At 37.6% G+C, this 14532-nt stretch overlaps 1 pseudogene; it reads right to left on the bottom strand.

The window, feature by feature from the left end:
- The window catches only part of LOC137097125 (uncharacterized), a 167713-nt pseudogene that overhangs the window by 72535 nt on the left and 80646 nt on the right, over positions 1-14532 (bottom strand).

Genomic DNA, 14532 nt, shown 5'->3' with positions numbered 1-14532 from the left:
AGAAAGCAATCCAAAATGATATGCAGCTTCAGCCTCACATTGATCAATTTAATAATACAGCTGCTACAGCTAACCAACAACCTAACATATGGTACATCTCCAGGGAAGAAGAAAAATGCCACAATGACATATAATTATTTATTACTGTGCCCTAAAAGTGACCAATAATGGCTTAAAGAGTCCATAGAGCAGCAAATGATGATATGGTGCATGGTTTGTGGCCAGCTGGAGTTCATGTGCACAAGCCAATCTAATGTACAGTGGAATCCACAATAGAAATACCCTGATGAAACTTTCCAGTACTTCAAGACTGTGTGGTCTAATAAGATAGGTAGATCTAATGAGAGCTGTATATTGCAGCCACTCCAAACTCTTCAAATACTGTATCTCCAACCATCAGGGACTCAGCCTCAGCACAATTGAGGCCCTTTTACAGTGTCATGTAAAATCCACATTATCTGCTTTGAGCTAGATTATATGGCAGTGTAGACTCATATGTGGGTTATCTGCTTTGATAATATGGATTATATAGCAGTGTAGAAGTTGCTTAAAACACTTTGGCTATTTGTGGTTGGGAGCAACATTATGATTCATGCAAACCTAAGATCTGAGATGTGGAACTTCTGAAAAAATGCATTCTGTAACTATATCAGAATTAATAAATTGTCTGGAGACAAAGGCCCCTTCTACACTACCATATACAATCTAGATTATCCGCTTAGAACTAGATTATATGGCAGTGGAGACTCATATAATGAAGTTCAAAGTAGATTATTTGGATTATCTGCTTTGACAATCTGGATTATATGACAGTGTAGGAGGGGCCACAATAAGCACCCAAGAAGTGCTTACTTTGGCATGATCAACCTTACACCACTTTCATGTCAGATTATTTGTGTATGAGATTTTATAAGATCATATGATATTGTTCTGGTTCACTTGGCAATTAATAAATTTGAAACTCTAGAGGCATGATAGCATCAAAGTCACATTTCTGATAAGCAGCTATCTTACTGATGAGAGGAAAACACTGACTTCCCACCACTGTTATTTCATACTTCTTTTAGTCATCAGTGTGGTCTAAAGGATTCCAGGAGCGGAAATTGATCACCAGATTCAGCAGTTTCTCATCCCACTTTATGGACTGGGGTGCCTGAATCCCAAATTTGTCTCCGCTGCCTTAAATTTGTATCTTTACATGTAGCTTTCCCCTCAAAGTCATTTGGGGAAATATATCAAAAATATTTACACAATAGAAGATGGCCCTATGAAATATAGTGCTGGGTATTTAAAGAACAGCACAAAAATGTCATTCCTATACACTTGCAGATTTGATCTTTTAAAAATGGAATTCATTACAGAATCAATGCAGCTGATTCTGAGAATATATTATACCATAGTGTCTAATTGTTCTGCCACCTGCTGTGGCAGTGGCAAAATTATGTACAAATTTGGTCATTAGTCCATGCAGTTATTTCACGCATGAGAATTATCATTTTTAATTTGGCAGGAGTGAACTAACACCCCAGTATGTGTTCAAAACAGCCAGCTCAAAAGAGTAATAAAAAGAGTTGATTAAGTTGATTAAGACAATAAAACTATTGGGATTGCTTTAGGGCTAGCAAAAAAAAAATGCTTAGCCAAACTCTTACTGTTTGTAATTCTATGTATCCTTTTCCTGGTTTTTTCTTTAAAGCATTGACAATAATGTGGACTACTAATTCAAGCAGTAAATTAAAATGTACATAAAATGGTAATAGAGTTCATAAATTTAGGAAATCATCCCTTGGAACTCTAATTATCAAAATATTTCAGTGTAAACCACAAAATGAAAAAAGATACTCCATTTATGCACTTAAAATTATTTCATCCCCACAGAAAGATTACCAAGTCTGCAAGGAATGAAAATGTAAATAAGCAATTCAAAGAATTTACTAGTGCTTGTGAACTGGGATTTCATATTCCATTTCAATTTATTTGAAAGCATAATGGGCTCCTCTGTGGCCAGGAGAACCAGGCAAAAACTGCAGGTAATCAGATGACATAAGGCCGTTTTTTAATTTTTTAATTTTTTCCAAAAACCATAAAGAGCAAGTGGCATACTCTAAAGCAGGATGCCTAGAATGCATATTCATGTATGTGTGTCTCCGTGTTAACTGAACTCTGTTTGTAGCCATTCTAGCAACATTTTAAAAAGGACTAGGCAATGTTTTTTCCATGTGAGAGGAGCAAAAAAAAGGAAGGTGGGAATCAAAGTTGTAAACAGCGATGTGAAAATTTCCAATTTGTTATTTTTTTCAATCTTAGTTGTACAAGTTGAGCATTTTTTACCCAGAATTCAGAAATCCACAATATTCCACATTCTAAAGCTGTCCACATGGGTGGCTAAGATAACAACCTCTTTATTTACCTAATATATTCACTACCCGGCTCCAATTGACTAAAGCCATAATAATACCTATTTCTGAATGGAGTGTTTGAACTATCTGGACTTTTAAAATATGTGCAGACATTTATGAGATCTCAGTTATCCAAGATGTCTGATCTAAGTATATAACATACATTTTGGGGGTGAGAGGTGCTTATTCTCACAAGTTTTGAGAGGTGAGAAAGGCTATTTCAATGAAAACTATAAAATTCAACAGAAATCTCTTCTATTGTAAAAGGCAGGCATAGCCTGTCCTAAAGTGATCTCTCACTTCAAGATTGCATATGCAAAGCCATAGCTGTGCCTGAATGCATGCTTTCCAAAATATCCTGTTAGATGGTGTTGTTATGAAACCTAATCTTATGATGTTTGTTGTGTAAAGACATGACAGTACCTTTTCTCTACAGGAGTCCACGTACAGATATTAACTAGACTGCTAGCTAACTTTAGCTTCAGTATTGATGAAAAAGATCATTATTCCATCAGACCTTATGGAAAAAAAGTTGCTTAAGAAGATTAAACAGTTTTGTAACAGGCAAGAACAGCTGGGTCAAAGGGCTCAGGAGGAAAAGTAAGGCCACTCTGGCTGCTGCTACTTTCAGCATCTATCACCTGAGTTAGTTGTCTCATTCTGTCCAAGGTTATTCCCTACTTTCCTTGACTTTAAGGATATTATTTCACAAGTTCTGGGACTGCATACCCATCTTATTTGAGACTAGTGTATAACTGGATATCTACCTATCAATCCATCAGAAAGAATGGGTTCAGTTCTGGGGCCCCTTTTTTTAACAAGGATATAGACAAATCATAATGAGTTTAGAGAAGGGAACGAGGTTGATAAGAGGTGTAGAGAGGTTGAAGAAGTTGGGCATGTTCAGTTTGGTGAAGACTAGACTAAAGCCTCATCTGTATTTCAAACTGCTGTGACCATATAACAGCCAGCCAGAAAAGCATGCAAAAGAAAACCCACAATGAGCATCTGCATAACAAAGCCACTTTTTTCAATGCTGGTTTGAAACGGCATTAAATGGTCAGTGTTGATGGGACTTGGGATGTGACATGATCATACTCTTTAAATACCCCAAGGGCTACTACAAAGAGGATGTTGAAGGCTACTTCTATGCTTCCTTAAAAATAGAAATGGCTCTAAAACTTTAAAAGGAATGTCCTGACAGCAACTGAACCAATTGCCTAGAGAAGTCGTAGAGTCTTCTTTTATGAATGTCTTCAAAAAGAGTCTGGACAACCAACTGCTGCTGATGTTTTAGCCAGAGATCCTGAACTGAGAGGGCTGTTGGACCTAATTGCCCATAGGACCCCTTCTCTACTATTCTTCTTTTTCTTAACAATTGATTGAATACATACTATGTGCCTATCAGGAAGCGATCATTTGCTTTACCAGTATATCCACTGGAATGTCTACCATAGTTGCTTGCAACTCATGAGATTGTTTTTGCACTGTCATATCATATGTCTTGCATCAGGATGATTTGAATCTCCTTTTCCCCATATAGTTAATTCAATCTACAACCCACATCTTCCACATATTGTCCTTTCAGTGCACAACTCACAGCATAGCTATCAGAGCAGGGAAAAAATTAAAAGAGGAATCTACTAACCCTTCCAATCTCTTTACTATCCACTCCAAACAGAGAATTTGATCATATTGATTCTCTCAGTAGATCCATTAAATATGGAATATAAGTCTTGACTCAATTTTCAATAATTAATTAAATGCATTTGCACTAGTTGGGATTACCAAAATGATTTGAGTCAGTTTAACAACCTGTGCAACTTCCATAGAAACATTGTGCAGTTCCTATCACTACGAGGTGGGGAAAGAATTGGGTGCCACAAAGCTCCAGGAACAACATTACATTGTTCCAAATATCCGCCAGGAGTCAGAAAATTCAGTATTTACCATCTCTACTGCAGACACACCAGAAGAATGGGAGAAAGGCGGGTAGAAATTGATTACACCATCCTCTTTCCAACAGCAAGATCATTCTAGCCGAAACTTCACATAGAGGTTGACACCACTGGTGGAAAAGAAGCTGGATCAGCAGTCTCCTTGGTTGGAAAGGGTGGGAGGCATATTCTGTATACAACAAATGTAATGAAGCACATAAACCTTTCCATGTTGACTCATTACAAACACAGATCTCTCTAAAGGAAAGCAAGCAAATGGTTTGGCTTCTTCTGTTTCAGGCATCATGGTAACCTTCCACTTATATTTGTGCTGACCACAGTTTTGTCTAAATGGGCATGACTCTGTCTAAAATCAATGAAGATTAGTTCTGCTTGAGTCATTGAGCTCAAGATGGGTCAAGGTGAAGAAATGTTACCAGAAACACCTACAGAGATACAGTTAGCTTAGACTCAATTCAATACTCTCTCTATTTTAGCTTCCAACAGCAAATTTTACCAAATCAAGATAAATGGGTCTTTCAGCAATCAATCTTTCATCCCTACAGTTGTCTTGTCCTACTTTTCTGTTACTTTTCTAACATGAAGTAATTCACAATAAATAATTCTTTGATTTTCCCTCTCTCAAATATCCCGACAAATCTGAAGAACAAGGCTCCTACAGACAGTAAGAAATTTAATGCTTCAGCAATTACTTATCAGGGAACAGTATGCATTTTAAAGCCTTTTTTCAGCCTCTGTTAATAATACTCTACACAAGTAATAGAAATGTTTCTAGGAGGGCTGATCAGTGAGTGCCCCCCCCCCCAATACAAAAACTTTCTCAATGGCATTCTCGAGAGAGAGAAAGTGTGTGTGTGTGTGTGCGGGCATGTATATAGGGGGGTGTTGTCTTCATTAACCAGGCTTCTGTTGTGTTTGTTGTTTTAAGTATCAAACTGAAGGAAGTGTATGCCAAAGGTTCACAAAATCATTGAATTAAAAGTGACTGAGAGGGCCATGTTGCCCATCCCCTACTGTTATTCAAAATCTCAGGGTCAATCCCAGCATGCTAGCTCTGATCGATTCCAATCAAGACACACAGACATGAGGACAGAGTCAGAGATCACTTCATTGCTTCAGTTTACCAAGGAATGAGGCCAAGGGTATTCCCCAGATCTGATATACCTTCCTTTGACAGATATCAATATTTTATGGATATTTGAAGGTAATAGACATTGCTCTGATTGGTAAAGATAATGTTGCACAAACTTATTGTTTCAGAGCACATTCATTGTTGGCATGTTTTACGGTCTGTGATTAGTGAAAAGTGTGTGGCAGGACTGTGCTTCAGATAAAACTATCAAGCAGGAATAAGCACTAAAAGACCCCTGAGTTTTCAAAGTCCTCAAGAATTTTTGCATTACTTGGTAGAATAGAGTAGAAAGGTGGATTGAATGAGTGAGCAGGACTGGGAAAGAAGATGAGCTATAGGAAAGATTTGGGATGAGAAAGAGAGGTTAAAAGAACCAATGTGGCAGAGGTTTAAAGAACTATCCTTAAAGTAAGAATATATCCACTTAAATATAAATTTTAAATTTATTCTATCTGAAGGGTTTCCCAAAAGGTCCATATCAACTTTCTTGTAGATTGCCTCTCTTCATCTTTGTCTGTTTCTTTTGATGACACCTGAAGTTTATTTTTGCATCTTCTTTCCTGTTCGATTATGTGGGGTTCCTTGTTTTGAAGTTGGATTTGTCTCAGATTATCTGCTTTCATCTGATTTATGTATATCATGAATACTTTTTGTAACTTAAAATGTCCTTTTATTCAAATTTCAGTGAGACAGAGTATATCAGGCACCCTACAGAGAAAGAAGGTAGACACACAGGCTATATAGCTACATTGGTTACACAAAGGGAGCATTACATTTTACTCCGCATTCACACACACATATACATAATAAAATGTAACAACAACAACAACAACAACAACAACAACAACAACAACAACTTTATTTGTATTCTGCCATATCTCCCTGAGGGGACTCAGGGCAGATTCCAACATAACAATGAAAAACACTCAATGCCTTCATAAAACAAATAAATACTGACATAAAATCCCAGAGAAACTCCACATAAAAATAATATTAAAACCTAACGTCAATTTAAAGTCTAAATCAGTAAATTAAACATAAGATCAATAAATTAAACTACATGTAGTCAAACAATAACATAAAATCTAAACAAACATCCACATTGTTTTACAACAGTCAACTAGAGTTCACAAAAGAGTGTGGGTTGGTTGTATAGTCAAACAATGGTCACTGGACTGGCATGGACTAGGAGAGTCCAAATATGAAATAGTCCATCTACATGCATACCATTCCTTTTTCCTGCTCCTGGAGGAAAGGCCCACATGTGGGACAGATCACATTTCTTGCAAATCTGCCATTCTGGTAATACATCACCTTTCTCCATCCCTTGGAAAAAGGGGCATTTTTGTAGTCTGCCACACTTTTGAAAAGTACGAAGGTATCTTAGGAGAGTTTTGCTTTTTCTGGCAGCAGCTGTAAATTCTTCTCAGTCTGAACTTCTGGAATGTAGCCTACTAATTGCAGTCTTTTAAATTGTGATTATTTTAGCTTTGGAGGTTTATCAAGGAGCATAGTCCAAATTAGTAATAAATTGTTTTCAGCTTCAAGCAAGTTGGTCTTTGTCCCCCTTGAACTAGGAAAGTCCCATTTCAAACACCCAAATAAAAGAGTGGGGAGGAATTTTCTTCAGCTTAAGCAAGCTGGCTCTTAAATCTTCCATCCCAAGTTTAACAGATATAAATGACAAGCAGTATTTAACTTGCCTTACTTTTGAGAAATTCCCTGTAAACACTCTTCATTAAAGTTGATTAAAATGCTGTTGGAAGGGTGTTTTATCATGGAATTTTTCAGCTCTATAATTTAGGCCCCTTCTACACTGTCCTACATACCAGGATTTGATGCCAGATTATCTGTTAATCCCAGATTATCTGGGAGTGGAGACTCATATAATCCAGTTCAAAGCAGATAATCTGGGATCAGATACTGGGATATAGGACTGTGTAGAAGGGGGCCTTAGGCAGTATTTGCAGATGGGATAAAATGATGACCAAAGCCTCTGCTTTATATGTGCCTGTTCCTCCCTTTTGGAGGCTCGAAGATCACTTAAGGCAAATTATGGCTCATTGAATTATCCTCTTTAGTATTTTATACTTAAAAGACATCTCTGCTAGTTTTGGAATCCCCCCACCCACTCAAAAAAAATCAGTGTTTTATCTGAAAATTGCTACTCCCCTACAAGAGATTGTGAGAGAGGACTCCTCACTCCAAACCATGACCTAAAAATCTACCACTATATAGTTATTTTGATTATGTGTTTGCAGAAGAAGAAAGTAAGATTATGTGCTTTTTCAGTTTTTGTGAGCTTTTAAATTCTATTGTTATACAGTAATGTTCAACTTCTACCTCCCAGTCCTGCCATCTTCTAAAAACCTGAACTATTTAGTTGTGCTTTCAACTCAAATAAAAAAAATATGAGAGGACCAAATTATAGTGCGGAAATTGTGCTTCCTAATCCTTCCCAGTTTGGAAAAGGAATCACTTTGGTGAAACACTTTTGATCTTGGAAAATGTTTCATTGGAAAAATATTTGAGCAGCAGTCCTACATGCTGTGGGAAACTCCTTTAACACCGTGTAGTATGTCAGTTCTGCCTCTTTGACAAGAGTAGAGGGAAGGACAGGATGGAACTGAGTAAAGCCTGGAAACTGAACTCCAGATATTGTTGGAAGAAGGAGCTCACCTGGAGCTCTCTCAAATACATTCCTTTCTGTTCTCCTTTACTTGTAAAGTATTGTTTTAGACATTTTTGTCCAGAAACACTATTTTGGAACTTGCCTTTGTTATACTATAGCACTAGCCATTCTATAGTTCTAACAGATTTATATGTTATCTCCCTGTTTAAAATAGAGGAAAGAATGGTCGATGCTGTGCCTTACTTTGGAGATACCAAGTTACCCTGTAAGAAGAGAGTAAAGATAGAGCACTTTAATTCTGTAGTGAAGTTAGACACTCATACTAACTTTGGGAATTGCAGCTCAGAAGAGTAGAGTTGTAGTCTTCAGCATAGAATACCTGAAAACCTAAAAACCCCAGGATTTTCCAATCCCCATGATTTGTGCACCACTGGCATCATTATTAAATAAATAAAGGCATTGCCTTTAACTATGAATGCCAGAACACTAACAGTTCATACATGTGTTTATAGAATGGTCGCTCTTCTTCATAAATAAATTTATTGGGGATTGGATTGGGTGCCTTGTCAGGATATAATCCATTCTAAATCCATCTACCCAAAAGTAAGCCCCATTTAATTCAATTGTACTTACTGCTATACAGACATGCAAATGATTTCACTGTTTAATTGATTAAAAATAAATAAACCAAGCTTATGCCAAAGGTGGAAAGCTCTTTTTCCTTCATCTGTTTTGTAATCCCTGAGTCAACATGATTGTTTCCATTCAAATAATGCAATGTGGGCATAAAGCTGAGCATTGGTGTAGTTAGGTAGCCCAAGATGCCTTAACCACAACTGCAAACATTTTGAAATCTCCATTTCTGGGAAAGCAATATTTGTTGAATATCTGCATACCATGTAGCTATTAAAGGTTCTGGGCCTCAGAATGTGTGCTCTAGTTTGAATATCCATCCTTATTTTTGCTATTTACAAGACAATTTTGGATGAAGGAAAAATAAAGCCTGCATTACCAGAACTTTCCTAATAAAGAGACACAAAGCTCATAGATTCTTGAAACATTCGCATCCCTGATCCTGTAGACATTATCGTTTTCTCTTCCTTCTGCAGGGCGCTTGAACTCTTCAAGCAGTTCAAATTGATAGAGAAAAAGCAAAAACAAAGGAAAAAAGATAACAATACAGGTGAGCCCAGTATATGGGCATATAGGTCTTTATTACTGTGACCTTACTGAAAAGATCTGAACTTTCTGATAGGACAATGTAGGGATACATTCCATCATCAATGAGATTGACACAGGCAGATTCAGATCAGCACAATGAAATGATTAGATCCAAGTATGAAACAGTTTGGAATGATTCTAAACAATATGCTCTGTAATGCAAATTGACAGCTTTAACCTCCAACCTGAATCAAGAATTTCATAAATAGCATGCAATAGCATGCTATAGCAGTACTGGTAGCAAAGGAAAGATGATGTGTTATCAAAACACTCTTATCTATATGTAGTTGACTTCTGAGCACTTCTGTTTGTTTCTGAACTTTGTTTCTAGACACCTCACATAGGCTTGTACATTTTGGCTGAACCTTGAGCCATTTCTGTTATTCAGATTCCAGGGGGCAGGGGGAGGGCTGCAGTTCTGTTTTTGTACACCTCCCAAAAATGGGCGGGAGTCCAAATGGGCATTTTTAGCCTGCAGCTAGACAATGTGACTAGATCTAGCTCACTGGTGGCAATGGGGGGGGATTGCTTCATCGTCCCCCCTTCTCATTATTTTTAGGGTTATCAGGATGAAAATGGCCACACTTGGAAGACACATCTACCACTGCTGGCTGACCAGGATTCATAACTTTTTGGTCATCCCCTGATTTTTAGGATTTATTTCTTTTTGAAACAAAATCTTCTTTGAAAAATTCCCCAAAAGGTATCTCCCACTGCCCCCCCCCCTCATAACTTCCCCAGGAGCAGCAGCAGGGCACCATTCCTTCCTGCCAAATGTCAAAGATGCACTTTCACATCACCCAGCCCACCCACTATTAGACTTTATTTATTAATTTAAAAAACAACAAATTCTTCCAAAGCATTTGAAAATTGCATTTTTTTGTTCTCACAACATACTGGAAGAGACCAGCGGTCCACCATCCACAAGGAAGGAAGGAAGCACACATCATGTCCCCTTATTAGGAAAAAAACCCCACTCTTGTATGATCTAAAAATCATTAGGTATTGGTGGTAAATTTAGGTGGGTAGGTAGGTAGGTAGGTATTTTTTCTGAGAATGAGGCTTTGTTGTTTGCTGAAATTCCTATAATTATTAATAACAATAACATTTTAAAGTACTTCTTTGATGAAACAGAGGAGGGAGGAGAGATAAGAGAAGAAGCTAAAGGCTTTAGTAGAGGCTAAAGGGTGACCTAAAGCTCACAGCCACCTTAAAAGAAAAGCACATCCACCCAAGAGTCCACAAATGCCACATATCCACCCACCTGCACTTTTCAACTTCTGGTCCCATTAAATAAAGAATAAAAAATAAAGTAAAATAAAACAGATTCAATGCTAGAACCCAAGCCAAGTCAGAAGCTAAACCTGAAAGCAAGCAGCAAGGCAATCGGACTGAAGCACCTCTCTCTAGAGCCAGGATACAACTGAGAAATGGAGGTGCTCGCCTCATTAAATAAACACAGCTTGCATAAGACACATAACGGCTTTCTTCTATACTGATTGTTTCAACAGGCAGGATTCACAGGAAAACCCCATACAAGCACACAACAACTTCTCTGTGTGATGTATGATCCCAAATAGAGCAGAAACAGGTGTGACTGGCAGCCACATGGTTCGGCTCTGTTGAAAAATCCATGGTGGCAGAGCCCTTGCTGTTACCAACATCTGAAGAAGCCAAACAAGTTGAAGATGCTGAAGGAAAATGGCCAAAATGAATCTGTGAACAAGTCTTGTTTCCATCACCTAACCACAATTTATTTTCTCCTTTGTATTTGCAGTTTGTGTGTATCAAGTTTCATAATCTACAAAGAGCAGACCTTCTTCAAAGACACTAGTTGGGTTTGATTGAGCACTCAGTAGATAAGACATTGTTATTTTCCTTTTTTTTTTTAAAAAAAAAATGACAATTTAAAGGTGTCAAAACAATGATCCATTGAGCTACCTATCTTCAGTTTGGCAGGGAGTATTTACATACTATGCCTAAAACTGAACTAGATTCACAGGAAGCACATATAAACATGTAAAATATGCAAAGACCTGGAATGACTATGTAGGAAAGTCAACAGCCAAGTTTCAGCTGAACAGTGTTTTATAATGCCATTGATCAGAAATAGTCATATGTTTGCAGTTTGGTCCAGATTCATCATTGGTTGAGTTCAAATGCATTTTGCATATGGGTGAACTATAACTTTCATCATCCTCACCAGGATTTAAAGTTCTTCACATTGGGTATGTGTGCCAAGTCTGGTCCAGATCCATCATTGACTGTATTCACAATGCTCTTTGATTGTAGGCGAACTTCAACTCCCATAATCCAGGATCAGTTTTCTCCAAACCATGTCAATATTTGTGGAGTTCACAGTGCTCTCTAGATGTGGACTAGAATTCCTCCCATTCATGGTAAATTGTCCCAAACCCCTTGAATACTTTCTGTTGGTCTGTGTGCTAAATTTGGCTGAGACCTACCATTCATATTTATTAGACAGATAGATAGATAGATAGATAGATAGATAGATAGATAGATAGATGGATGATACATGTCCTTCATAACTAGTATACAGATTTCAGTACAATAGATTGAATCAGTGATGATATTAAAAAATGCATCCTTGCTTTCTATTTAATACCATCACCACAGCTCACATAGCTGTGTGTCAAAGAGAGGGAGGGAGAGAGAGAGAGAGAGATTGAAGGAGTGACAGACTTAGTTTTATTCTTGAGGCTTAAAAATAAATAAAACAATTTTCATATAATCTATGTGTCATGTTTGCCCTTAAGAGCCAAGTATGTGGAGCTCTTTGCCCCCAAAAGTTTTGCTTTCTTGACTGCCTCCCCCCCTTAATGTCTTTACAATTTTGATTCTTCCATTGTCTCAGCTCATTTATTGTATATAATTAGTGATGGGTGATAATTTAGTTTCAGTTAATTTGGGAACATATTTTACTTTTTCAGTTCATTTTATCATGTTCATAATTGGGAAAAAAGTGTTTTTAACTCCAAAGCATAATAACTGAGCATTAAATTTTGTTTCCCTTGGTTTTTTGAAATAATTCACAAAAATCTGCAGATTTACTCAATTAGCTAAGATTTAAAATGCCTGAATGTGAACTGATAAAAAAACAAGGCAAATAAAGTATGTACCACTCTTAAAAGCTTAGGCTTACTTCATTAGATTTGTGATGTAATAGCTGTTGTTTTCCTTCTTCCTTTTTTCTTCCAAAGAATCTCATTACCTTTTATGGCCTGTATCCAAAGGTAAAGTAAAAATAAAGGTTTCCCCTGACATTAAGTTTGTTTTTGTCCAACTCTGAGGGGTAGTACTCATCTCCATTTCTAAGCCAAAGAGCTGGCATTGTCCATAGACACCTCCAAGGTCATGTGGCCAGCATGACTGCATGGAGTGTCATTACCTTCTCGCAAGAGCTGTATCTATTGAGCTACTCACATTTGTATAGTTGGCAGAAGCTGGGCCTAACTGCAGGAGCTCCTTCTGCTCCCTGGATTCGAAGCGCCAACTTTATGTTTATCAAGTTCAGCAATTCAGTGGTTTCCCGCTGTGCCATCAGGGGGGCCCTATCTCCAAAAAGAAGGAGAGCAGACATGGCCCTTTCCATGCTCAGAATATTTATACTTAATAGTCTTTTTTCTTAACTGAATAATAGCTGTTATGTACTATTTAATCAATTTTTGACTATAAATTATCAATCTCTACTACAGTTATCGACACCTCTCCTCAGGTCTTGAAAACTCAGGTTTGGGGGTTCCTAGATTGATGTATTCCAGTGTTCATTATAAAATAGAAAAAAAATCCATTCATAACAGCAGTGTAAATTTTGCATTCAGTGCTTTTCTTTAAGCTGAACATATTTTGATGGTCAGTTGTGTATATGCTTTCGTATTTTGTTTTTTTGAAGGAGGAAAGCAAGGCCAACACTTCCTTAGGTTCATCTGAACACATAAAAATGCTTCAGACGTTCTGCCCCTGAGTCAGGCTGAATTTATCTTGTCAGGCTGAATTTATTTCAGTTAAGACTGCCACCCTTACCTGCTGCGTCATTTCCATTGTGGTAGCAGCCAGTAGAGAGCTCTGGGGAAATCCTGGACATTCCCTGTGGTTCTCCTTGGTCATGATAAAGCCCAGTGATGACCAGGAGCTCTTCCGCATTTTCCTGCATGCTGCCATGGTACCAAATATCACAAGCCCCAATCCATTTCCTTTTCCCTGTGCTTAGCAGTTCAGAGAAAAGAGGATAACAATGCTAAGCCATGTAAACTGCAGACAAGTTTATTTTGGAGCTGGTCTGCTGCCCAGTGCACTCCAGATTTTTGCCAGAACTCTAGCATATTCCCCAATGTTGGTTTATTTATTTATTTATTTATTTACTTCATTTATATACCACTTTTCTCAGCCCTCAGGTGACTCAAAGTGGTTAACAAAAGCAAAATTCAATGCAAAACATCACAAAACGATTATGGGACAGTTAAAACAATAGCATAATCAACAATTAAACAACAATATAACAATCATTAGCGTCTCATCAGTAAAATCAGAATCCAATCTCATCACCCGTTAATCCGTGTTCCTATATTCATTACACTGCTTAATCGAATGCTTGTTTGAACAGCCAGGTCTTCACTTTCCTTCGAAACGCCAACAGGGATGGGGCCGATATGATATCTATAGAAAGGGCGTTCCACAACCGAGGGGCCATATTATGTTAACATGTTATGGACCATGTTGGTCCATGTTATGGATTGGAAGTGACTGGGCATTGTTTAGACATCCAGATTTGACTTCTGTTCCACTTCCAGTTTAGATAAATAACAGGCAATGGTGTCCAGACAAATGTTTCATAACATCTATTAGTATGTTTCACACTCTAAATCAGGGGTCCTCAAACTTTTTAAGCAGAAGGCCCGGTCACAGTCCCTCAAACTGTTGGAGGGCCGGATTATAATTTGAAAAAAACATGAATGAATTCCTATGCACACTGTAAATATTTGATTTGTAGTGCAAAAAAACACTTAATACAATAGAATAATTAAAATGAAGAACAATTTTAACAAATATAAACTTATTAATATTTCAACGGGAAGTGTGGTCCTGCCTTTGGCTGATGAGATAGGATTGTTGCTCTTGTTATGTGCTTTTAAGTCATTTCAGACTTAGGTTGACCCTGAGCGAGGGCCG

Source organism: Anolis sagrei, chromosome 5 (genome assembly GCF_037176765.1).
Source record: "Anolis sagrei isolate rAnoSag1 chromosome 5, rAnoSag1.mat, whole genome shotgun sequence".
Taxonomy (NCBI): Eukaryota; Metazoa; Chordata; class Lepidosauria; order Squamata; family Dactyloidae; genus Anolis; species Anolis sagrei.
This window is presented reverse-complemented; position numbering and strand designations above follow the sequence as displayed.